The following is a 26,011-nucleotide window of genomic DNA, read 5'->3' on the forward strand; positions in this document are numbered from 1 at the left end:
ACAACTCTAGTCTGTTAGAGGGAGACTCATCCTGTATCTAAGAGGTAGTGTTTAACCACAAATTATTATCTAACAGCAACGGATGAAGGTGGGTCTTTTCCTTAACAACAATTTTTAGCTCATACCACCTACGAAATTGTGCAACCTGGTTTATGCTATGCTATGCTATGCTAATATTACTAGTCTGCTTCTATTAATTCTTACCCACAGCATTCAATACCATCATCAATTTCAAAAGTTAATGGTCACTAGTACTAGAACTGAATCGCTGTTGTATTCCACCTTTAAAATATTCAATTCTTTTATCCTCTCGCATCTCTTTCCTGGTGTAATGAAAACCCTCATCTGGTGCATTTTTAATTTGTCGCTTCTCAACCCATTCTCATTGTTGAACAGGACAAAAAAAACTAACCCCAACAACCAGGCAAGCCTCCAAGTCCTTTTTTCCCTTAACTTTTTTTCCCTCTTTTCCGGTTCCTCTTCATTCCTATTCCCCCTTCAGCAAACAGGTCCGCGCTATCCATTTCATTTGGTGGAGTATTGTTCGAACAAAGCCCGCGCGCCACCAACCCTCATCAGGGAAAATGGTGCAAAATTATCGCTTGACAAAAGCGACAGCAATGAGCAATACCGAAGAGAATAAAAAAAAAAAAGAATGACAAAGTTTGGCCTTCCCCACAGCACAAAGGACAGCCTTGGATCAACTAACAAAAAAGGAAGTTTCCTTTACAGGGTATTTTTGAGAAAATAATTGACTTAATCCTTTAGCTCGGTAGGTTTTTGTTACTACGATGCTGCGTCGTCACGGATCAGATCGTCACCGTCGTCGTCATCGTGGTGGGGTCCAGGGGTTAGGGGGACTTGATAAATTCCATCCTTGGCAACCGATGCCCACCAAGTAAACCGCTTAATTTTCCAAAGCTTTCCTTTGTGGACTTGCTGGTTGTTGGCTTTATCTGGTGGTTTTTGTTCTTTCTGTTGAGCTCAAGTAGCTACGGGATCCGGTGGTATGGAATATTTCAACGAAGCCTTGACCTGACAGGCTGCGACATACTGGCAACATTTTTTGTTTCGTTGATCCACGATTTTTTGATCCAATTTCTGCTCCAACTACATTCATTTATCCAAGACTTGCTACGTTATAGAGTGATCGGCAACATTTTAGATGAAGTCAAATACGATTTCGCCAATTTGATGGTCTTTTATTACGAAATTTGTCGATTGGAATGGAGAACCCAAGTCTTTCCTTCCCTCCAAACTACCAAGCACCTCCATCAAACAGACTATTCAACGCAGTTCTCAGCCTTTTTGTCGCACACTTAATCTCGCTTCACTTGGTTCCAATCATTTCAATCACATTTTTATGACCATCATCGATTCCTACTTTGCCTAAATTGCTTTTGCCCATAAATTTTCCCCTAGTCTTGCAAACACAGCGAAGAATGACGACACTCCAGTTATTCAATTCCAATGTCCTTTCCCAAGGACATTCACTGCCACCATCCATCCGTCCATTGGCAGTGGCTCGTTTGCCATCGATTTATGGGTGCCCAACTTTGCCATCCACGAAAATCGTTTGAATCGCTCAGCGCACAGGATATTGGACCGCATGCATGTAAGTCCGCCCGTTCGAAGCCAGAATATAAAAGCAAATGGCAATAGAACTCCGGTCACGTACCAAGTGGAAAAACCGAACCACTTTGGACTGTTGGACGTCCTGCCACAGGCAAGCAGGCAGGCAACCATGTCTCCATTCATCAAAACATCGTTTGCTGGAAAAGCTAAATGATAGCAATCTCTTCCTCTGTCAAGTCATTTCACTCTGCCGAAAAGTGTGTCCTCTGCTGAATACATCAGTCTCGACTCAAAAGGTGAGAGTTGTTATTTTTTTTTGTGTTGGACAAACTTCAACTCGGGGGTGGAAACGAAGCGCAAATGAGGCCAAGAACTTTGACCTTCGTCGGGGGATGTCACACAAAAAAGCTCGATGTTCGGTTTTCGCGGTCGCTGTCGATGTCACATGAGCTACTGGCAATCGATGATTGGAGGAGACGAGAATGATGTGAGTGACATTTCCGGAGACTGAAATTCGAGTCATGAAAACGCCAGTTGTCGAGAACCCAAAAAAATACTCCGCAGAGTGAGAGGGCAAGCTGGAAAATGGAGCAAAAAAAAGTTGATTTATGGGATAAGCGATATGAATGATTGATTGATTGATTGCCTGTTGAGTGCTAGATGGATTAATTAGATGGGGTTTTTCACGCTTCTGACATTTTCTGTTTCTCTTTCTGTGCTCTTTCCAGGATCGGGTGGATTTTTCGGGAGCCGTGAATCAGCGGTGAAATGTGGTTTGTGATGGAGGTAAGTTGTTTATTCTTATTATTGAGCACATATTTTGCACGTTACTTGAATTTGTCATCGTTTGATGTTTTTTCATTCAGAAAAACTGAAGACTAGAAACGTCTATCTAGTCGTGCTGTCAAGTTAGAGCAAGCAATGAGATGTCAAATTGAACACTAGCGTCCCCTGATGAGTGAATTATGAACTGAGATTTACACCATGCAATAGGTCTTACTCATCTAAACAACATTGTTGAAGACCGCCAACTTCTATCTAGTCTAGATTGTTATTCTCTGAGTGCTCTTTCTCACTCTATTACTACAATGCCCCCGATCTCTGGTCTACAACCACGGGGACCAGACAGGGTGGGCTTTCTACCAGCCTCTTTTAAGACGACTAGCTCGAGCTTGAGAGACGGAGCTTTTTTTTACGGTAGGAAATAGGAAAAGGGACTATTGAAGGTTATGCTACCGGAGTCCGGTTTATATTTTTCCTACCTGATTGTACGGATTCAAAGGATAAGGCAGCTTTGTTTTTCCACCCGTATTCGACTGTTCACTATTTATATTTAATCTATGTATTAAACTTATACACTTTGTTGTTCAACTTGGTAGACTTGGTAACTCAAAGGTTGGCGTGGAAATGAACTAGTGCTATTCTTCGGACCGGTAGCAGACCATATGTTTCCCTTTTCCCGAAATTTCCCTCTCCTTCTTGATGAATTAGTCTCATTCCAAATTTCTCTTCTCCTCCATGATCCGGTTGGTTGGTGTTGTTTTCTGTATGCTAAGTGTAGGTGTATAACAGTTAGTGTGTTTCTGTATTTAATTCGACTGTTCATACTGGAGTTTATATTATTCAGTTCCTTAATTCATATCTGTTTTATGTATATGAATGCGACATTAGTGCTTTATTATTCATTCACCATTCAATAGGCAACAATAAGAATAATAGTATCATTAATTCTAAACAAACATTAGTTCAATAATTACTGATTAAAAACTTTTATGGTTCTCAGGCTTGAGCGCACCGAATAGCAGTATACTAGTGCACTGCTGTCTCGTTCGTAGTAGTAGTAGTAAAATTATGTTTATTTCTGTTGATTATGGTAGTACATTGATTTATCATTTTAATTGATTAGCCTACTTGGCTCTTCATCTTTGTTTAATTTGATATTGTAATTTAATATTTGCGTTTTTCAACTAGTTTACAGAATATCCCTTTGGGGATGTGTTTTATTTGAATTGAAAAAAGTGATAACCTACCTAACTACGAGTATAACTTAACCTAACGTGCTAGATCACGTATGATCTGATGATTTGATCTCAGACAGGTGTCTCTGGACCTTTCCAGGATGAATACTCTCCGTTCTTCTAATGTTTGAATTCCAGCCAGGAAGTGGATCTCAGAATTTCTAGTCCGCGGGGGACTGTTTAGGACCATCCTAAGGATCTTGTTCTGGATCCTTTGGAGTTTAAGGTGATGGCATTTTGCGCAACTCTCCCAGATTGGCATACCGTACTCGATTACAGGAAGGATGATTTGTTTGTAGACAGCAAGCTTATTTTTCAGGGACAGGGTTGACTTCCTGTTGATAAGTGGATACAACGATCTTATCAAGATGTTGCACTTGGTTTTTGTTTTGTCAACGTGCTCCCTGAAAAGAAGCTTGCTGTCTAGTGTTAGCCCGAGGTACACGACCTCTTTGGACCATTCCACCACTGTGCGTTCAGGCAGATCTTGTTATTCTCCGACGGAACAAGTCTAGGAGATTTAGAGTGTGGAAAGATAATGACCTGGGTCTTTACCGCGTTGATACGGATCTTCCAGCTGTTGAAATATTCAGACAGAACGTCCAGGCTTCTCTGAAGTTTGGCAGTCAGAGCTCCGATGACCCTACCCTTGTAGACGATGGATGTGTCATCTGCGAACAGAGACAACGATCCACCATCAGGGAGAGCCGGCATATCGGAGGTGAACAGGTTGAATAGGATGGGGCCAATAATGCTTCCTTGTGGAACCCCGGCACCGATGTTGAAAGCATCCGATGAGATGCCATTCATAGAGACTCGGAACGTCCTGTCTGATAGATAGTTGTTTATGATCTTCACTAGGAAGATTGGAAGACCATACTGCTGCAATTTGAACACCAGGCCATCATGCCAGACATTGTCGAATGGTTTTTCAACGTCCAACAACGCCATGGCAGATGTTTTCGAAACAGACTTGTTCCGTCTGAGAATGTTTGTTACTCGAGTCAGCTGGTGGACGGTCGAACGACCTTTCCGAAAACCAAACTGTTCCTCGAAAACAAGCAGATGCTAGGAGCCGGTGGTAGACTGCTCTTTCGAACAGATTTGATAACCCTGAGAGAAGGCTGATTGGTCGATAACTTGAAGGAGAGGACGGATCCTTCCCAGGTTTCCGGATGGGTATGACTTTAGCTGACTTCCAGTACGAGGGGAAGTAGCCAAGTCGGAGGCACAGATTAAACATCAGTGCCAGATGGTTGTAGAATATGGAACTCAAGTGTTTGAGTTCCAGATTCAGGATGTTATTGAAACCTGGGGCCTTCATGTTTTTAGATGATTTGATATAGGCCAACAGTTCGTCAGCCGTAATCTCGGATTCCTCTGGAAAAAATGTTAGGAATCTGAAGAAGATTGGTTGCATTTTCAGCAACCTCAGATTCATGAGGGCTGACGATGTTTTGTCCGAGATTATGGGAGCTGACGAAGTGTTGACCTAACGCGGCAGCCTTCTCTTCAGGAGTTATCAGATGAACCACTGGGTCGCTGGGACGATCCAGTGGGGTCAGTGGGGGAATGGGCCTAGGCTTGTTTTTAAGAATTTTTGTAAGTTTCCAGAAGGGCTTAGCACAATCTGGGAGAGAGCGGATCTTACTAGCAAAATCGTTATTTCTGAGATCCACCATCCTGGCCTGAATGATCTTTGTTAATCGATTACAATTGGTCTTCAAGTTAGGCAGGCCAGTACGCTGGTACTGCCTACGAATGGTGTTACGGAGTCTAATGAGATCTTTGGTAGGGCTGTCAAGGTTCAGAGTGTTACTCACCTGTCTGGATACTGGCACGTGTTGTTCCCTGGCCCGGGAAATCACCTCCTCGATGGTTTGTAGACACCGGTCAACATCTTCCGACGTCCCCGGTTGGACATCGTAGTCGATGGTTGTGTCGACGCAGTGTTGATATTGCGCCCAGTTGACTCGATGGTAGTTGCGCCGGGAAGCTTCGAATAGGTTTACCGAGGATCCAACTTCGGCCACCACCGGATAGTGGTCCGAGCTCAGCTCCTGGAATGCCGCAGGTTGCGAGACGTTGTGTCCCATGTTGCTTACGAAGATGTCGATGGTCGCATGGACCCCAGACCGACTCAACCGAGTGGGAGAGTCCGGGGCCAAGATGGTATAGTGGCCCTCTTGCAGGTCTTCATTGAGGATGATGCCGTTTTTATTGCTCCGACCGTTGCCCCAAGCTTGATGTTTTGCGTTCAGATCGCCAGCGATGATAAAGTTCCCGCTCCTCCGGGTGAGTTTGATGATGTCTTTCCGGAGGGCCACTGACGACCCGTCCCTGATGTTGGTTGCTTGGGGCAGTAGGCCGCGACGATGGTGATTTAACCAAGTGATGTGCTCACCTCCACTCCGATGGCTTCAATTGTTTTCAGCTGGAAGTTTGGTAGCAGCCGGCAACTGATGTTCCGTCTTGCAGCGATGGCCACTCCTCCACCTCCAGAGCAGGTGCGATCAAGTCTGACGAGCCGGAAGTCGGGAAGGAATACGTTCAGTTCGGGCTTCAGATGCGTCTCGGTGATGATAGCAATGTCGACCACCTTGGCGTTGAGGAAATCGAGTAGCTCTCTATGCTTGTTCGTCAGTGAGCAAGCGTTCCAATTTGCAATTTTTATAATTTCACGGTCCATACTTGGTGACGAGTGACAAGGCAGCATGAAGCTGTTCAGATCGAGTCTTGCAGGTACGCATGATGATGATGACCTCGGCCACGAGCGTCACAAGTTCCTCCGAGGTGAACGGAGAATCGTCGACAGGTTCACCTGAGCCCTGAGGCAGCACCAGCGTATGATAAACCAGGGGCGGTGGATGAACCTGGAATTGGCTGGGCCGGAGCAACAACGAGACGATGCTGAACTGTCCGACTGTTGGGAACCATTTGGATACTCGCGGGATGGGCTTGTTGGTTGTTGAGCGGAAGCGGGGCTAGGTTCGGAACATGTCGACGGGGCTGGAGAGCTGGGTACTGGACTTCCGTGAGTACAGGAGGCGAACGATGATTACGAAGGCGACCAAGCTGGTTGTTGATTGTGGCCTTCCGACGGATATTAATGAACTCCACTCGCTTGGGACATCCGCGATTGGAGGCTTGGTGGTTTCCACCGCAGTTGACACACGTTGGCTCGATGTCATCGACTTGCTCACAGGACGCAGTTGAGTGAGTTCCAGCACACTTGCCGCAGTTTGTCTTCATGTGGCAGTTTTTGGTGCCATGGCCATATGAGAGGCAGTTCATACACTGCGTTACATCACGATGTTGGGGTTTTTAATGCTCCCAACTGATGATGACCTGAAACAGGTCCCGGATTTTGGATCTCAGAGCCGCAAGACTGGTGGATCCCTTCGTGAAATGCACCAGGAACAACTGATCACGGAAGCTGGTGTTTTGGTTGAGACGCCGATTCATCTGGAACATGGCCTCAGGTTGGAGCCCAAGCCGCTCCAGCTCGGACTTCACCGCAGCAGCCTCGAACGACGGTAATCCACGCAAAACCACCTTCAGTGGCTTGCTCGATGGCAGATCATGCGTGAAGAAGTCCACGTTATTGTTCTTCAGGAAACTTCCTATTTGTTTGTACTCCTCCAAGCTGGAGCACATGATTTTTGTACCGATGCTGCAAAGCTTGAAGCGAGGCAGCAGCTTGTGTTTTGCCAGTTCGGCACCCAGCTTGGCAACATCCTTCACCGGCGTGAAAAGCGGGGGAATCCGCTCTCGTCTTGCAATGGAAACGGCGTCACCATCGCCATTTTCTTCCGGGAGTACTGCATACTGGTTGGCTTGCAGTACTCGTTTTCCGGCGTCATCCTGCGACGCGCTGCGCTTGATTAGCACCATCTTTGAAGGGCCCGCTGCTGGCTCATTGGCACGTTTACGCACCATTTGTTTCGTGTTTGCAAGTTCAATTAAACTTGCCAGAACGCGAGAAGGTGGCGACACTTCCACGGCGCAACGCGACAGCACAAAACGAAACAAAATCGAATCGAGAACTCGAGCGAAAATACGGACTGAACAGCTCGACAGTCGAGCAAAAAATGGGCTGTTGTTTTCTCGTTCGGTTGAGTGCTCGCTCTTTATAGCATTGCTATCGCTCTGCTCGGGCTTTTTTCCATAAGGCAAAGTACCCAAATGGTAACGCACACTAGTGCCACTGCTGTGTTATCTGACTATCCGTAGGATTGTATAACTCGTCTCATTTGACATAACATAATGAACGTTGGACGAGTTCGTGTTTTCCCGTTTAATACCTATATAAAACGTTAGAATAAGGTAACACAGTAGCGAATTTCTAACTGTGATGTAACAACATCCAACAAGTCTTAAAGGTTGAACACGAAAACATCCAAACACATTAAAAACGTTGCCATTAAGGCATTTTTTGAGTATTATTTTCACTGAATCAAGCTAAGAGTGTATATAATCACAGTTGGCATTGTTTATCAGGATAAGTTCATTTGTTTACATCATGGCTTCACCGGAGCAAGCACGTCGCGATTCGATCCAGCACGATCAATACGAAAATCCCGGTTTATCCGCGCCTGGCAGTTTTCGATCAAATTCCTGGGAAGGAATTTTATATCTCGGTTGACCGGAAGAGTGATCCAGAAAAATGTAAAATCAAAAAGATGTTGAAATTCCCCAAAAAGTTCATTGTCTGGCAAGTATTCTACAGTTGTATGTATGTAAGGTAGTCACCTGAGTACTGCGAACTAACTCAAAATGCTTGTCATCTGGGAGCCGAGTCAAACTGTCAAACGGGAGCCAAACATTCAAAAGAGCTCAGAAATCACGTAGGTAGTTACTGTTTGAACCACAAGTAAAGGTGTTGCCACCTACTGAAAACAAAGTAAGAATTATAATTATGAAACTGTCGAAACATCAACCTTAGTAGGCGGATAATGTAAATCATAGAGCATGATGCTCGAAAAAGTGTTTTTATTTAAATTGTGTTGGAGTGTTCGACTGTGAGGTTTTACAATAAACAGTTTCGGCTTGGCAGTCTGGCAATCACTCAATCAGAACAAATTAATTTTGTAATTTGTCCCTACGTTTCGGCAAATTACAAAATTAATTTGTTCTGATTGAGTGATTGCCAGACTGCCAAGCCGAAACTGTTTATTGTTTTTATTTAATATTAATAATGCCAAAACTGGGTTGCTGAAACAAGAATGTAATCAAACTTTATAAGAGTCATGTGATCTTTGTGGGCATGTGCACTCCCATCACCATGTATACGTTATTTCTGGAGCAGAGGAGGAGGAGCAACGAGTTCATTTGACAGCAAGTATATACAATTTCGTGAGCTGATTCAGCAAAAAAAATTTGAAACTTTGGAAGATTTTCAAGTTGTTTTCTAGCTCAATTGATAAATTAAATCGGCTGAGTTCACAGTACTCAGGTAGCCACCATCCCTTCGAAGATCTTGTCTTGTATGCAGCTCCACTTAATAGCAAGATCAATTTGAGCTACCGATCTGAATTCACAATATCGCTGTATGAAGGGCCAAAAACCGGAAGGGTGAACCTGTAAGCAGCACTTACATGAAATCCACGGGAATTTAAGAATCTCCTTCCAACGATACGATCCACCAAATCGAATAACGCAATTCGCAATACTTATTAAGCTTCCTACAGGATGATTAGTTATGAAGGGCGCGTCAATCTCCCTAAAACTGTTGGAGTAGAATTAACACCACCACAATCGAATCGGTAGGATAAAGAAAATGATACTGTTTATTCCCTCCTAGACTCCAGTTGTCATGCCACTCCAATTGTCCAGTTCCAGGTCAAATGGTACTCTGATGCTCCCTCCTAACCCAGTATTTATTTATGTATAGTAAATATCTAGATATAGCTGAAATTAGGGCGTAACAGCTTTTGTAAACAATGACTTCTCTCGATGATTTCTAGAAAGTCAAGGCTCGTCCTCTCAAATCAACGTCACCTTCGGGTAGGGGAAGACTTCCCCTTCCCGTTGGTTATGTTTGATGGTGTGGGCGTGCCTTGAGTAACGAGAAATCATCGCGAGAAGTCATTGTTTACAAAAGCTGTTATGCCCTAATTCCAGCTCTATCAAGATATATGTAATGGAGAAATTAAATATATCAGAACCTTAAAATACGTAATAATGAAAATACATTTATATGGATAAAAAGTGGCATTCTGCAATGAAAATAATAATTATTTTAAATACAATATGATGCAGCCCTATGTTTCCCAATATAAGGAAGATGTAACCATGACATTTCCAGGTTATATTATGCAAATATATATTTTTAGCTCGAATGATACTTGATATTTTTGTGTTGTGTTATATTGTAGGAGAGCTTGGGATTAAACCCATGATATTCTGCTCATTAAGCAAAACCGATCCCTCTAGGGTTATCGAGCATCTGGCAAGCATTCTGCAGTTGTGGACTGAAAAGTGAACCTTTCATTACTTTTGGGAACATGAACCAGCAAATTTACCAGGAGTAGAGCCTATAGAAGAGACCACTGCCTTTTCTGGAGCAGCATGAAGTGGATTGCCTATTCTGGCCAGACTTAGCAAGCTCCCACTACTCAAATTCCACCAAACAGTGGTACAGCGAAAATGACGTCCCAAGGAAATGAAGCTCCTCCAAGCTAAACATGCTTATCGTGGCAACAAACAAAAACAAAATTGACGACAATCGGTAGACTGTTTTATCCTTGAAAAAGGCCACAACAAACGGCCGAAACGTCTGGCAATGCACAACTAACTGTTTGAATTACCCTAGATTGAGAAAGCCATAAAAACGAAATCTAAGCAGAAATTGGAGACCAAATGACATATAAGTGTCACTTGGAGGGAGAATTCTAATCCGAGCCGATCACAATCCAATAGGGGTTGTCCAACTTTGATGGAGACCGCATTCACTCAAAACCGTAGAAAGTGGGTCCAAGGGGTAAGTCTGTCGGCATATCCATCAGCACATCCATCGGCACATCCATCAGCACACCTTCGGCATATTTTCGGCAGACATTCGGTATAATCTCGTAGGAATTGGTTTGTTGTAAATAAAATGGAAGCACTGCTGTACAACTGTCATTGAAGTTGTTCACAAAATTTAGTACTGTTTGACTTTATATTCAAAAACATCCTCTTATTGAATATACCAGAGGAACTCAGACCAGCAGTTCACTTATAGATCTAAATACGAAAATTAAGGTTCTAGAGTGGAATCAAGAGAAAGAGGCAGTTAATCAGACCCCATTAGTAACCTTATTTCAAATAATACTGCAACTAACACAAACTTCAACATCCTTTATAGACAGTTTCAAACAATATTCCCCACCGGTTCCAACTCTTACCGGCTGCTGATAGACCGTTGCTTTTAACATCATGAAAGGCTAGATTTCTCGTCTGCCTTTGAGGGCATTATAAACCCAAAAATGCAAGACTTTTATCATCCTATGAACACAAAACACCAAAATTTTGCCCACCTGCCACTTCCCGTGTCATCTTCATTCCGATTTATCCATGCGAATTCAAACCAAATCATTCAAGGTGTCAGAAATACGGCTCACTGACAAAAAAGATGACCCAAGATTGTTATGCGGAGCAGAGATGCCAGATTTACTGACATGTCTGTGAATTTACAGACCTTTATTTTTTTCACAGACATTCCTTCCTATCTGAATCGTTTCAGCTACCCTGATCCTGATTCATCAACACTTTTTGAGTACGAAGTGTTTAGCATTGAATTAGGCTGTGAACCATTTGCCGAGTTGAATTTAACTCGTTGTTAAATGTGACATTTCGAAAATTATTTCTTATGTTCGAAACTCCCTGTGTTACCGACCGATCGGTTTTCGAGCAAAACTCAGCCACGGTTGTAATAATTTAACTTCTTGTCTGTCAAAAATAACCACGCTCGGATAGCATGGTTAATCAATAACTTTCCATCCGTCAAATTTTCGCCAAAATTAAAAAAAAATCCGCCAAATGGTTTAGAGCCTTAATAAGCTTATAAATTGCTCTGTTGATTGGCGATGGCTCCATATTTATATATTATTTATTATTTATTTGTTGAAAGTTGAATCTCTCACTAAGATTTGCTCGTTACCTCACTGTCGGCGTGCAAAAGTACCAGTACTAAGTAGCTAACGGATTTTCACACTACATGGCATATAATATTGACTCAAATTTAAGTTAAAATTACTCAAACTCCAGGAAACGTAGAAACATTTTCCGAGCCTCATAAATCTTTTCTAATATGACAAAAATCAACGAAAAATTGACTCATTCTAGAAATATACACTCAAAAAATAAGTCACATATCCAATGGAAAATATTCATTAGAATTTCACATAGCTTTCATCAGTGGCGTCGCATAACCTCACTTTTTACCTGTTCAACAACTTTGAAAACGTTATTTAGGGTCATGTTTACATTTCAATCAGGTTCAAAGGACACAGGGTCTTCTAGTTTGACTGATTTGTATCCATTTGAACCAATATTGTTTTGTTTGTTTACGTTTTGAGAGTTGTTGAACAGGTAGATTGAGGTTAGGACGACGCCACTGGCTTTCATATGATATCATAATTGGGAATTGCACCATAAAATCACACGAAAACCAAAAATCTATTACAATGAATGTTAGCTCTGTTTCCTATCATCCTCTGTTCATGAACATTGCAGCGAATGTTAGAAGTTGACCTTACAGGCGATGTAATGGTATTTTGTATTTTTTATTTCGTGTTCTATCTACGCTTTCGACTATATCAGTAAGCTTGTAGAACGACGCACATTGTAGAACATTGTAGAACGACGCACACACTTGTCTCGAATCTCTCCAGCAGAAAAAAAGCATACGAAGTCGAGTATGCGAGAAAATGAGCGCTTCATGTTTGCTTTTAGGCTATTCATATTCAGGAGCATGGAGAGGGCAGTGGAGAAAGCACAGGTCTGATAATCAAAGCGTTCTTGGTTCGAGTCCAGTCGGCAATCGGATTCCTATTTTTTTCGACATAACTAATTTACCTTATTAATACACTCTACATTTTTCGGTCTCCAATTTTCTTGCATTGGACCGCAGCTAGGTATATCGCATCCTCGGTTCATGCGGTCTCCACTAACATCCTCTGATGATGAATCCCACATAATTGTAAGCGAATCTTACATCCCTCGGTAGGGTACACATGAACCTTATGTGTCAAATGAAATATAAGTGATATATCATTACTGACATTTCAAATTTCGCATCTATTACATGACAAACACCCCCCCAAAGCACACGCAAAGCTTCTGCTAATTTTATTTGCCGTCCAATTACAAATATTTCTGAAATTCACAGCCCTTTTTTGCAGACTTCTGAAAAAAAAACTCTGGCATCTCTGGTGCGGAGTGACTTAGTAAAGTTTTCTTTGATTTTCCAAAAGAAATCTGCATGGTCGATGTGAGTCATCAGAGTTCAGTCGAATTCAAGTGGACGAGTAAAATTTTAATCAAAAATCTGTTCTAATATCTGCTGTATTTCCCGGTTAAGCTTCAGTAGCAAGACACCCCTCAAGCTGGGTCGCAGGTTCGGCTTAATACTGGGCAATCGGATCAATATGCAAGAACACTGAATTTGTGGTTCAAGAAACTATGGTTTTTTATTAGGAAAATTATTGTAGGTGTGGTTGTTGGTCTATTGACAAATATAAACTATAGTGGGTGTGGATGAAAATGTGTGGTTTATTTGCGTTTATTGTCACTGGATTTGCTGAATTTGATGGTGATCAGAGACTACTTCTACGTTGAGTGAGCGCTCGCTGTTGTACGACGGACTAGTGGACGAAGTAGACTAGGATCCTTTGCCAATCTTCGCTCTACACGAAACGAAAATCAATTATTTTATTTATGTGTTTCACTTATACATTTTTGCCAAAATATCAGCCTTATACATTCCATAAGACAAACCCAGGTAACAATTTGATGCTTAACAAGTATTGATTATTCGATTTCAATTTAGCCTTAGATTGAATAATTGCTGTACATAGACCACGTTAACCTTTGTCCAGCTTTTAAACATCTAAATCTGGTGATTTTAATCAGCCAAAAGCTTAACAGTAATATACATTATAAGCTTTTTAAAGCCATTAAATAACAGTCTTTTCCAACCCTTGTTCAGCCTTCTTGTTTTATTTCAAAAATAATAATGGAAGACCGCTTCATATCTTACGCATTTATATGGAACTGCTTCAGCTTGTTGCTGACTAATTGAATTAACATATTAATTCATTTATATTGTTAATATAAGTCTAAAAATTACCTTTGCATTTCGGGATTCGAACCAACAGTTGCTGATTCATAGGCGTCAACCATACCTACTGGACCATTTAGGCATATGTGTGGTAAAAGGTATGATCATTAACTTGAAGCACGTCAAATTTAAGTTGAATAACAGCACCCGGAAAAGTATTATACAACAATGCAGAGTTGTAAGCAACAACTGGTGACTGTTAACCATTCCTCTCATTTTCAGTACACTTAACACAATTTAGACACAAGCACGCGATTTATTTTGATGGTCATTTGGATGTAATTATTAATTAGAAAGGTAAGCAGTGAATTTAGTAGAACTAAAATGCCGGACATGTGACACAGAAACTGACGACATTTTACAAAATGTGTAATGCATTGCTGGTTTGTGGAGTTGTGTTAAGCTTAAATAAGGCTTTTCAATCTTTGGATCAGCTAACCTATTGAGGTTGTATTATGGGGATACAATTTGCTTCATGCACTACTAATCAACTATATATTCAGCCTGATGTTAATCAGCTTTGTACACCCTAAATCAGCCAATAATCAGCTTCTGTTCTTAATGTTCAGCTTATATTGTTACTTGGGAACCACATAGGTCCTATGAGAATGCATAAAAGGTATGTGTGACCGCTTATACATTTCAATTGACACATGATCTTCATTAACTTTTTGCAAGGCGTCTGCTTATTAGTTGACTTATGCATTTTATGAATAATCAGCAATAGAAATTTGCCAAAAGGTATAAGGAGATTTCTATCCGTGTACAGCTCACAGTCTGCTTAATGCTATGTCTCGAGATTCACGCAGTTCCACCAAAACTTCATTGTTCTTGGGGAGGATTACTGTATATCGCCCGTCCGATTCCCATCTAACAGTACGCTCGAACAGCTCCTCACAACGCACTTCTTCTGGAGAATATTTGTTGACAACACCAACTTCCTCGCAGGACCAAAATTGTGCCATTAACTGCTCGAGATTATCCAATACCGCCATGTTACAAGCGTACTTAGTATTTCTACTTTGTGGAGTGACTTCGCCTGACACTATCCACCCGAAAACCGATTCCGCTGGTACGGGTAGGTCCGTGCCCAACTGAATCTCTCTTCCAGACGGGAAGTAACTGAAAAATGCTTGGATCCCCGGAACTAAATCGATCTTTCTTGACCGGAAGAACTCCGGATCCACCAATTCGATCTCTACCGTTATGTTCCATCAATTTGCCTGAACTGTAGAAGTTGGTAGACAAGCTGTAACCTTCCGTAGGACGAGAAAGTTCACTAATCGAGAGAACGATGAAATTCGAGACCTGACGACAGCCTTGATTTTACGAGTTGACTGCGTGTTCTATTGTCCGATAACAATAATCGATATGTTGGTCTTCTGAATGGAGACATTCATCAACTGACACAGATTTTGAGAGATGAAATTTCACTCTGACCCTGAGTCTAGTAGGACGCGTGCTGGAAAGCGGGAACCCTGATCATCCTCGATCGTAACGATAGCTGTAGCCAGAAGAACCTGAGAGAAAAGACACTAAGCCGCGTTGGAAGAAGTAGCTTCAACCGCAGAGGCATTCGCTGCCTTGGAGTTTCCACCAGTGTCGTCCTGCTTAGTGATTTGGTCCGGTTTCGTCCTTCCGGGTGATTCATGGTTACCTGTGCTTTCTTCTCCTTTATAGCACATTTAACGAATGGTGCCGACCTGTACAATACCGACAAGAAAACTTAGATGAACATTCTCTAGCAAGGGGACCACGTTTGAGGCAATTACGGCAGAGAGATTGAGCACGTATGAAGGATTCCTTACTGGTTAGCGACATCTTCAAAAAGGCAGTCCATGAGTCTCCGCGCAAGAAGGACACTTAAAGTTGTTTGAGTGTACGGCATTGTGGCTGACCTTTGCAGAAAACGGCTTCCGGTTTGGTTGTAGAGACTGTTCAACCTGTTCTTTCGTTGGTATGGCTTCTAGAATCTGCATTCTGCGTTGTAGAAACTCCGGAAGATCCTTTAGGGTGTTTTGCTGCTTCGTGGTAGATGAATGATCTTCCCAACCTCGCCGTGTGGTAAGATCGAGACGATAACTGAGCAGCTCTACCAGCAACAAATCCCTAAATTCGGCTGTTTCAATGATTTGATCTAACGTTTGGATCACACGATCGAAACCATTTACTAATTTATGGAGATCCAACTTGATAATTGTTCTTTGTGATCTTTAGCGGATCAATCAGTGCCTTTGCTTCGCCTGCTAAGCACCCTTTGAGGTAATGAAGTTTCTCTACATCGGGTAGATCTGGTTTTTCGTGAATCAGAGACGTGTAGAGATCTCTGAAACTCAACCAATCGTCGATAATACCATCAAAACATTGTAGCTGGATTTGAGGTAGGCGAACATGATCCACTACGCCATGTAGAGTAGCGTCTGCAGTGCGCATTGTTTGGTTTGACGGAGACCCTTCCTGCAATCCTTTAACTTGCTCGACCAAAAACGATTTCGCATCGTAGCAACGGTTTTCTATCTCCAACTGTTCCTTTTGGAAACCATCTTCTCCCTCATAATCCCATGCGCTTGAATTTCCCAGATTGTTTCGCTGATTTGTGCCCATAGAATATCTAACCGCTCAATTCGACAGCAATTTGATTGACAGGGGTTCCCTCCTTAAAGTTCTTAACGTACTGACAAATATTGCTCAACGGCAATCTGAGACCCTTGAGTTTTGTTGTTATGACCTTCAGGGAATCGGCATTCCTGCTTATGGGTTTTGTTGCCATAGTTGATGTCGTTGCAGTTTAGGAACTCGAACTCGAAAGTCAATTGTTGGACAGGTTACTCCACTGGCTAGTTGTCGAAACGTTGATTGAAAAGCGATAAAAACGTAGATGTAGTATACAAATTTGTCCGCTTCGGCTGGACATATACCGTTCAGCTCACCTGTGAGAAGAAACAGTAGCACCTTCGAAGCCAAAACAGAAAGTGCAAATCGATCCACCAACGTTCGATCAGTAACCTCAGATTTAGATCCAAAACAGTGAAAAACGAGGAAGTGAAGAAGCGAATGTAGTATGCAAATTGAAACTTCGGCTAGGCATATACTGCTCGGCTCACCTGTGAAATAGTAGCATGTAACAGCAACCGAACTCAAAATGCGTCAATTTCGTCTCTTATGCAGCAAGTAGCACAGTACGAAATCGTCTCGAAAGTTCAAATCCAGTACAGCGGAGAAAGAATGACCAATGTAGTTTCACAAACAAGCCGGCTTCGGTAGGACACATACTTTGTCTCACCTGGACAACTAAAGATGGCGCTGATCGAATAGACTTCAGTGCGAAAACCACTGTCAAACCTCAGGGATTGCGTCCATAAATGAGTCGACTCGAAACAGTCCAATTTGCATCGAAAGGGTAAAAGTGTATTTACCTGACAGCAAATGACATTTACCTGACAGCAAATGGCCGTTGCAATGCCCTAGACCAGAAGTAATCGTGATGTCATCCGTCGTTGCAAATAATTCCGTCGCCCGTAAATTGTTGAGATGTACCATGGCGAAATCGTCCTGTATCGATTCTTCACAAACCGATTCACCAATGAAGCGTCCGTTGGCCGTAGTTCCTCATCGAAATCGAAATTTACAAAATTATAGGGTTGGCGTTATTGGGGAATATACAACAGCTTCGGCCAGACATATACAAGTTCTAACATACCTGGAATGGTAGTAGAAAACGCTCTGGTTATTCTACAATACGGATGAATAACGAATGTACCCTTGAAGTCCGTTTCCCAGTCACTGATGAAAATTGATGAACCTGATGTCACAGAAGAGGACGATGGCTGATGGCTTCCTTTCACGATCTTAAAAATACCACAGGATCTATTGATGTATCTTGAGATGGCGACTGTTCCATTCAGGACACTATAGAATGGCGCGAGTCCTTTGTCCTGGGTTGGCCTTTTGATGGACGTTAACTGGCTCGAAGATGATTCCGTAGTCAAACCGTCGAGATTCGGCCGTTCAAAGGTCTCTAGTGGAGATCCGGCTCGAAAAGGGTTCGCTCCTTGTGATTTTTCGCGACGACGGTTCTGTTTTTACTAAATTCTTCCAGTATATTACGTTCTTCTACCGATGACCATCCAACTGCCCGCATAGTAGTAGTAGAATTCCGGGAGTTCGTGTTGACATGAACCGGTGCACTACCACGACCGTAGTTACCACAGTAGCGCACAACCGTTGAGTGAGATCGCTCGCAGAGTCTCTGAAATGCGGCGAGTGAGGTTGCTGTTGGCTGCATCCGTTGATACTCCTAATTTAAACTCGCAGACAGATATGCTTCTTAAAACGTCGCTATTGGCCCACTCGTCTCTCTCTGTGTTCTCTAGATAGTAATTGCATGCAAGCTAGTGATTCGTTGATTGCGGCCAAAAAGTTTTCAATCCCATTAGGCGTCGCCGGTTTGTTCTGAGGCATGGTCCAGGTGTGGGAGCTACCTCCCTGGCGTCGGTAGCATTGGTGCTCAGCACGGAAAACAAGATCGACGGAAAACAAACTAAAGGAAAAAACTACAATGGACAGCCCTATGGGGTTGTACGCAATGGTTTTTTTTTTCTTTATTATAGAGATTTTTAGCCATAGGCTAGTTCATCTCTTTGTACGCAATGGTGACGTAGGACTACGTGGTCTTATATTATAAATATTATTTGTTAACTGCAGCAGGAGCTTGTGTTTTGTGTAGGAATAGGAATTTGAGCGGGGTTTATACTCATTAGTACGACGCGCTTGACATAGATGGCCCACAGAAACTCACGAAGAGCTACTGATTCCGATCAATAGCGGTGTGGCTTCTTCCTCCTTCTTGGATGCTCATGTGGACTGCAGCTCGCTGCTTACAGGCAGTCTTTCGTTGCGTACTGGAGAACACCACCACTCACCGCGCGGTGATTGAATAAACACCGTTTGGTGAGACCAGATGGAATTCAACTTTGAAATCTGTGTTAGGGAAATCGCTTTTCGCAGGCAATGGGCCGTATGAATAAAAAGAGTTTACTTTACTTTCTCATGCTTTTCTTACGGGAAAAGTAACGTAAACGCTTTTATTCATACGACCTATTCGGTGATAATTTTAATTATCATAGCCATAGTTGCACATTCGTGCAATTTTCAATAGTAAAATTTTGAAAACCGATAAAGTCTTAAATTAAACAGATGCGTAAAAATATATCTGATCGATTGGTGATAAAATAATTTAAATTGGCCCAGGGGCTGCTGAGTTATTAACGTTCAAAATCTTTCATAATTTTGTTACATGTTCCATTTTCACAAAGTGTACCGCATATAGAAATCACAGACGTAGTCCTACGTCAAAAATCCCTACATGATTCACAGCGATTCCAGATCTGCGGAGTACTCCGCAAATCAATGAAATCGATCACATTTTGCGGAAATACAGATTAATGTGTTTTTCTCGGGAATTCTACTGATTTATGATTTCTTCTGCAGAATATACGGATACGCCCTTTATAACCCGGATGGCACCCAGCCAAGATTCCACCCCCACTCATAACTCCACCCCCAACAATCCATCGTAAGTTGTAAGGGGAAAGCAATGATGCTGCTTAATTTGAAGCACTTTGTTATTTGCAGTACCTATCCACTCCTAGGAGCTCGCTCACTCACGTCACATGTGAAGGTACGGATTGGTATCGTGTAATCACGAGTTTCGTCTGCTCTCTTGCCCACTTCGTGCTTCGAAACCAACGCGCTACCTAGCATTGATTGTTTTCCGCTTCCGATACCGTGTGTCTTTACCTGTGAGTTGGTCTCCCACCTGCAGGAGCCTCAGCATTCACTCAAAGCCAGCGCCAAGAGGTTCGATGAAGTCGAACTCTTCGGATCGGATTTCAAGTAGGTAGGTAGATACCGGAGCTGGCAACAGAAACAGTTGAAATTGATACCTTCTGCTAAAGTGGAGGGAGGGGGTGTGGGTGTTCCCTCTCCTTCCGTCTCCATCGTCGTCGTTGCCGTGCAATGAATGGCACAGACGGAAATCAATAACATCGAGTGAAATTATTCCAAGCGAACAAGCGATGCGACTCAATGTGGAATTAAATCACCCGGAAGATTAGCGTGTTTCTCGACGGCGAGGCGAGGGTTGTGATGTTTCACTCCCAGTGCGATTGAAGGCGGGCAGAGAGCCACTTCCCGATGCTTTCGAACGGAAGATTGATGTAGCGAATGATCCCTCCCCCCGGCAATGGGAAATTTGTTGCGATACTTGTGCGATTGATTACTCGTAGGATTTCAATTTGATCCCGGAGGAATCGAGTGGCATTTGAACTAATGTTTTAATTGGATCGACTCTGCCGGTTAATGTAACATGTAAAAGGTATTTCTGTGGCCTCCATCAGAATGTTATGTGCTTATTTTAAAATTCTAATCCTAGATGGGGAAATTCCCGGAGTTGCTGATTATACCACTCAGTCCTAAAACACTCGGTAATTAAGCAAATCAGCCAAACTTTGCACTCAACATTCTAAAAGCTCCATCGAAAGAAAACATCTCCGCAAAAATTCCACGAAATGCACTTAAAGTACGCCACCGAAAATCGAGAGAACGAATATAAAACCGCACAACACAACCACTTCAAGCAAATTTTTGTTCCAGCCCTGGCCCACCTCCCACGTGGATCCTCATCATCAAAGGCTCACACCAACCGTTAATAAATTTGCACATGATTATAATCAGTGAAAGTTTTTGGCGAATGAATACTCTCTCACACTTCCCTTCTCGCTGGCACACGCGGGCTGCTGTTCTTCTAGCAAGGGCCACCCAAGCTCTGTCAGTTTAGTAGATAAAAAGAGTCGTCTAATATGGTGGCGCTGATGGCGGAGGAGCCCATGGGGGAAAGAGATTGTAATGGCAAACATAAAGTTTGTTAGCTTGGGTACACACCAACAACGGAACAACGGTTACAAGCAGAAAGCACAGACAAACATACAGGCACGCAGGCAAAGAGTTGTCTCCATGAACCGACAAATGGCACACCGAACACGCGTGAGGATCGCGTGTTTATTCTCGCACATATTAGCAGGATTTGCTATCTGAGCTGGTTCGTTTGTTTTTTTATTATTATTATTATTATTTGTCTTTGAATGAGTAGGGCAGGTTTGAACTGAGATTTCAAATGATTCGAGCAAAAATCACGAATGAAAAAATCTCAAATTAATAACCAAAGCAAATGAAAAGAAATAGGCAATATCATGTGGAAAAAGGATAATGAAAACAAATCGCAAGAAATATTAGATATTTCATAATAGACTAAAAATAAAGTACAACCAATGAAAATCGTTAAATGATAAACAAAGAAATGCCAAACAAAAGTGGCAAATGTACAAAAACATGAATGATAAAATAACTTTTGGGTTTTCTAAAATGTTGTCTACGCAGGGAGAGGGAAATCCAAAACTTTTCAAAACTGTCTTCCTAGTTTATGAATAGCCCCTATGAAGAATGGTCAGGCTGTTGATCACGTTAGTTCGGGAACGATTTAAAAAATTATAGATGTCATGATCGCGATGGACCATACATAGTTTGGGCTTGGCACTTGGCTGATTGAAGTGAATGGCTAAAGGATGAGCCTGCCTCAAATCCAAGTTTTCCCTATCTATCAAGCAGTGCCCATAGTTGCAATGAAAGAATGAGGTGCTCAGAATTGTTTTGAAGTTCTTTTAACGTTCATAGAGATATACTTTCGAAAAATTTCTTTAGACTTTGGAAATTCTTGACATTCTCTGGACTTCGCAAAACTTCTCTAGACTTCCCTTAAGTCTTCCGTATATCTTAAAAGATCCCATTAGTATTCTTTGGTGATCTTTGATTTTTTTTATCTAGTTCGTTTATTTGTGAGGCTCAATCGCGTTAGCTTTACGGAGCCGAAAATTCATTGTTCTTTGTTTGTAACAAAATTCACTTAATTCTATGTCTAGTAGGAGTTGGGCCCAATACTCGCGACATAGGTGATCTTTGATCTTGCTGAATGTTCCTGCAATTTTCCTGAAGTTATCAAAAGTTTGATGATTATGGAACTTCCTTTAATTTTTTTGACTTTAGTAACCCTAGTAGCACGCTTGTCACAAATCAATTGTAGAAACTTATATACGACTTATTTCAGTCATAAACAAGTTGCTGTAGCTTATTGTGATGAAAGTGTGCTACTCGGGAAACATCTATGAGCCACCCTGAAATTTCCCGGATTTTCCTGATGTACATGGATTTATCCTAAGCCTTCCATAATTTGGGTGAAATTCATGGACTTTCCTAAAGTGTTGCGAAACTCTCAACTTTTGAAAAGTATCTGCAATTTAGATGTAGTTAATAAAATTTCTCTGAGGTTCTTTGATCTTCCCTGAAGTTCTTTGATCTTCCCTGAGGTTCTTTGATCTTCCCTGATATTCTTTTAATTTATCGGTAGTTCTAGCTATTCTCCTGATGATTTTGGTACTATACTTCCTTGAAGTCCTCTAAACTCTAGAAAAATTCCTGTTTTTATTTTTTTTTTCATTTTTTTTTTCAAAACTTTTATGAAGTTTTCTGAACTTCCTGGATAAGTAATGAACTTCTCAAAATGTCTTTCTTTTTATTTTCCTGGATACTGCAGCAATAATTTTACCTGATGTTTCTAGAATGAGTCTAGAGTAAGCTTCCAAAATTAGCTTGCAAAAGAAACTTCCAAAATTATTGAGATGAACTAGCCAACGGCCAAAAATCTCTCTAATAAAGTTAATAAAAAAGCTTCCAAAATAAGCTTTCTAATTAAGCTTCCCAGATAAGCTTCCAAAATATGCTCCTGAAATAAGCTTCCAAAATAAACTACTTAAATCAACTTCCAGAATAAGTTTCCAGAGTGAACAACAAAAATAAGGAGTTGGTTGGAAATGCTAACATAAAGCTTTAGTGTGATGATTTATTAGCTAGAGAATGATCTTTAGAAGAGGGTAGGTGGATAGTTCCGTTAGAGTACGGCAGTATGAAAATTGAATAGAAGTTGAAAATGAGCGAAGGGCCATTAATGCAACAGTTTTTTAGAGATAGACGCACATTTTTGCCTAATCCGTACGATGTACGCGGGGCCGGGTAGGCAAAAATGTGCGTCTATCTCTAAAAATCTGTCGCATTAATGGCTCTTCGCTCATTTTCAACTTCTATTCAATTTTCATACTGCCGTACTCTAACGGAACTATCCACCTACCCTCTTCTAAAGATCATTATCTAGCTAATAAATCATCACACTAAAGCTTCATATTAGCATTTCCAAAAAAATTTGAAAATCGTTAACTTCGCGTATGAAGTAACATAAAAACACTTTGAATGAAACAAAAATAAGCTTCCGAAATAAGCTTCAAAAATGAGCATCAAAAATCTTCTTCCAAATTAATATTAAAAAGTAGGCACCAACAAAAAAGTTTTATAGATAGTTGAAGCCTTCAACTAAATTTTTATAATTAGCTGCCAAAATTAGCTTTCAAAATAATCATCCAAAATGATTTTAAAAAATTTGCTTCCAAAGTAAACTTTCAAAAAAAGCTTCCAAAATAAGCTTCCAATATAAGCTTCCAAAGTAAGCTTTCAAAATAAGCTTTCAAAAAACCTTTAAGTAAGCTTCCAGAATGTGCAACCAAAATAAGCTTCCAAAATATGCTTGGAAAGTCATCTTCCAAATTAGGCTTTAAAAATAAGCTATCAAAATAACTTTTCTATATAAGCTTTCAAAATAAGCATCCCATATAAGCTTTTCAAATTAGCTCCCAAAATAAGCTGTCAAAATAATCTTCCAAAAAATAAGCGCAAAATAAGCTTCCCAAATAAGCTTCGAGAAACTTTCAAAATAAGCTTTCAAAATAAGGTATTATGGCTGTTTCCAAAATATTCTCCCAAAAAATCGGCTTCCGAAATAAGCTCCTAAAATAATCTTCCAAAATATGCTTCCAGAATAAATTTCCGAAACAAGCTTCTCAAATAAGCTTCCAAGATAAACTTTCAACATAAGCTTCCAAAATAAACTTTCAAAATAAGCTTCCAATGAAAGCTTCCGAAATAAGCTACCAAAATTTGCATCCAAAAGGGGGAGTTTGTAAAGAGAGATGCAAAAACCGATTTGAACCTTCCTTAAAAGTTGTCCTAGCGAGCTAATATCTAATATCTATATGCAATCTTCACACTGCCGTACTCTAACGGAACTATCGACTCTATGCTTTCATCTACTCCATCTATCGTATAAAAATTACCACTACAGTCTGATATTTGAAATAAGCATCTTCAACTATCCAAAACAAGTTTCGGAAATTTCTTCCAAAATAAGATTCCAAAATAAGCCTCCAAAATAAGCCTCCAAAATAAGCCTCCAAAATAAGCCTCCAAAAAAAGCCTCCTAAATAAGCTTTCAATATAAGCTTCCAAAATTAGCGTCCAAAATAAGCTATCTAAATAAATTCCGAAATAGGCTCCTAGAGAAAACTTTAGAAATTAGTTTCCAAAATAAGTTTCCAACATAAGCTTCCAAAATAAGGATTCAAAATAAGCTTCCAAAATAAACTTCCAAAATATGCTTCCAACATAAGCTTCCATAATAAGCTTTCAAAATAAGCTTCCAAAAAAAGCTTCTACACTAAGGTTCAAAAATAAGCATTAAGCATCATTTTTTCTAATAAAGCTTAAAAAATAATGTACCAAAATAAGTTTTCTAAATAAGCTTTCATAAAAAGCTTCCAATTTAAAAATAGCTTCCAAAATGAAGCTTCCACACTAAGTTTCCAACATAATTTTCCGAAATAAGCTTTTTAAATAAACATTCAAAATAAGCTTCCACAACAAGCTTTTAGAATGAAAATCGAAAATAAGCTTCCAAAATAATCTTGCAAATAAGTTTCCCAAATAAGTTCCCAAAATAAACGTCCAAAATAAACGTCCAAAATAAACGTCCAAAATAAACGTCCAAAATAACCATACAAAATTAGTTTTCAAAATCAGATTTCATAATATGCTTCCAGAATAATCTTCCAAAATATGCGTCCAAAACTAGCTTCCAAAACATGCTTCCAAAATAAGCTTTTATAAAAAGCTTCTAAAATAAGCTTTCAAAATAAGCTTTCAAACTAAGCTTTCAAACTAAGTTTCCAAATAAACTTCCAAAATGTGTTTCCAAAATATGGTTCTGAAATACTCGTCCATAATAAGCATAAAAAATCATCTTCCAAATAAAACTTAAAAAATAAGCCACCAAAATTAGTTTTCTAAATAACCTTTAAACAAAAACTACCAAAATAAGCGTTTAAAATAAGCTTCCTAAATAGACCTACCACAATAAATTTCCAGTATAATTTTCCGAAAAAAAGCTTCTTAATTAAACTTCAAGACAAGCTTCCAAAATAAGCTTTCAAAAAAAGCTTAAAAAATGCACATCGAAAATAAGCTTCTGAAATATGCTTCCATAATAAATCTCCAAAATAATCTTTTAAAAAGCACATCCAAAACCAGCCTCCGAAATATGCTTCCAAAATAAGCTCCTAAAATAAACTTCCAAAATATGTTTCCAAAATAAGCTTCCAGAATAATAAGCTTCCCAAATAAGCGTCGAAAATAAGCTTTCAAAACAAGCTTCCAAAGCAAGTTCATAAAATTAACTTCCAAAATATACATTTTAAACAAACTTTAAAAATTAGCATCCGAAATAAGCTTTAAAAATCAGCTTCCACAATAATCGTTCAAAATAGACTTCCTAAATTAGCCTCCAAAATAAGCTCCTAAAATAAACTTTAAGAAATGCTTCCAGAAAAAACTATCCAAATAAGCTTCCAATATAAGCATCTAAAATAATATTTAATAGTGTGCGGTATACAGTCATGAGCTTAAGAAAGTGTGAAATGAGCTGTATTAATGCTTCGGTAGAAATGTATACGGAACTAAAGTCGACGTACACTCTAAGTCGACAAAATCAAAGCAGTCTATGCTTCGTATATTTGACAACCCAGGACTCCTGGCCTTACATTCCCAGGAGCTCCAATAGGTAAGTAATAATTTAGCTGCAAGCTACAGCGTTGGGGGATTC

The 26,011-nt window shown here is 40.6% G+C and overlaps 1 protein-coding gene across 2 annotated transcripts in view; it reads left to right on the top strand.

The window, feature by feature from the left end:
- The window catches only part of LOC135711355 (uncharacterized), a 679,421-nt gene that overhangs the window by 131,396 nt on the left and 522,014 nt on the right, over positions 1–26,011 (top strand). For both annotated transcript variants that reach the window (XM_065234152.1, XM_065234153.1), the window contains exon 2: positions 2,304–2,361. The gene's annotated coding sequence lies outside the window, so the exon portion shown is untranslated. The remainder of the gene's footprint in view (positions 1–2,303; positions 2,362–26,011) is intronic.

The sequence above is a fragment of the Ochlerotatus camptorhynchus genome, unplaced genomic scaffold (assembly GCF_037179485.1).
Source record: "Ochlerotatus camptorhynchus isolate MF236.1 unplaced genomic scaffold, CSIRO-AGI_Acam_v1.1 ptg000432l, whole genome shotgun sequence".
Taxonomy (NCBI): domain Eukaryota; kingdom Metazoa; phylum Arthropoda; class Insecta; order Diptera; family Culicidae; genus Ochlerotatus; species Ochlerotatus camptorhynchus.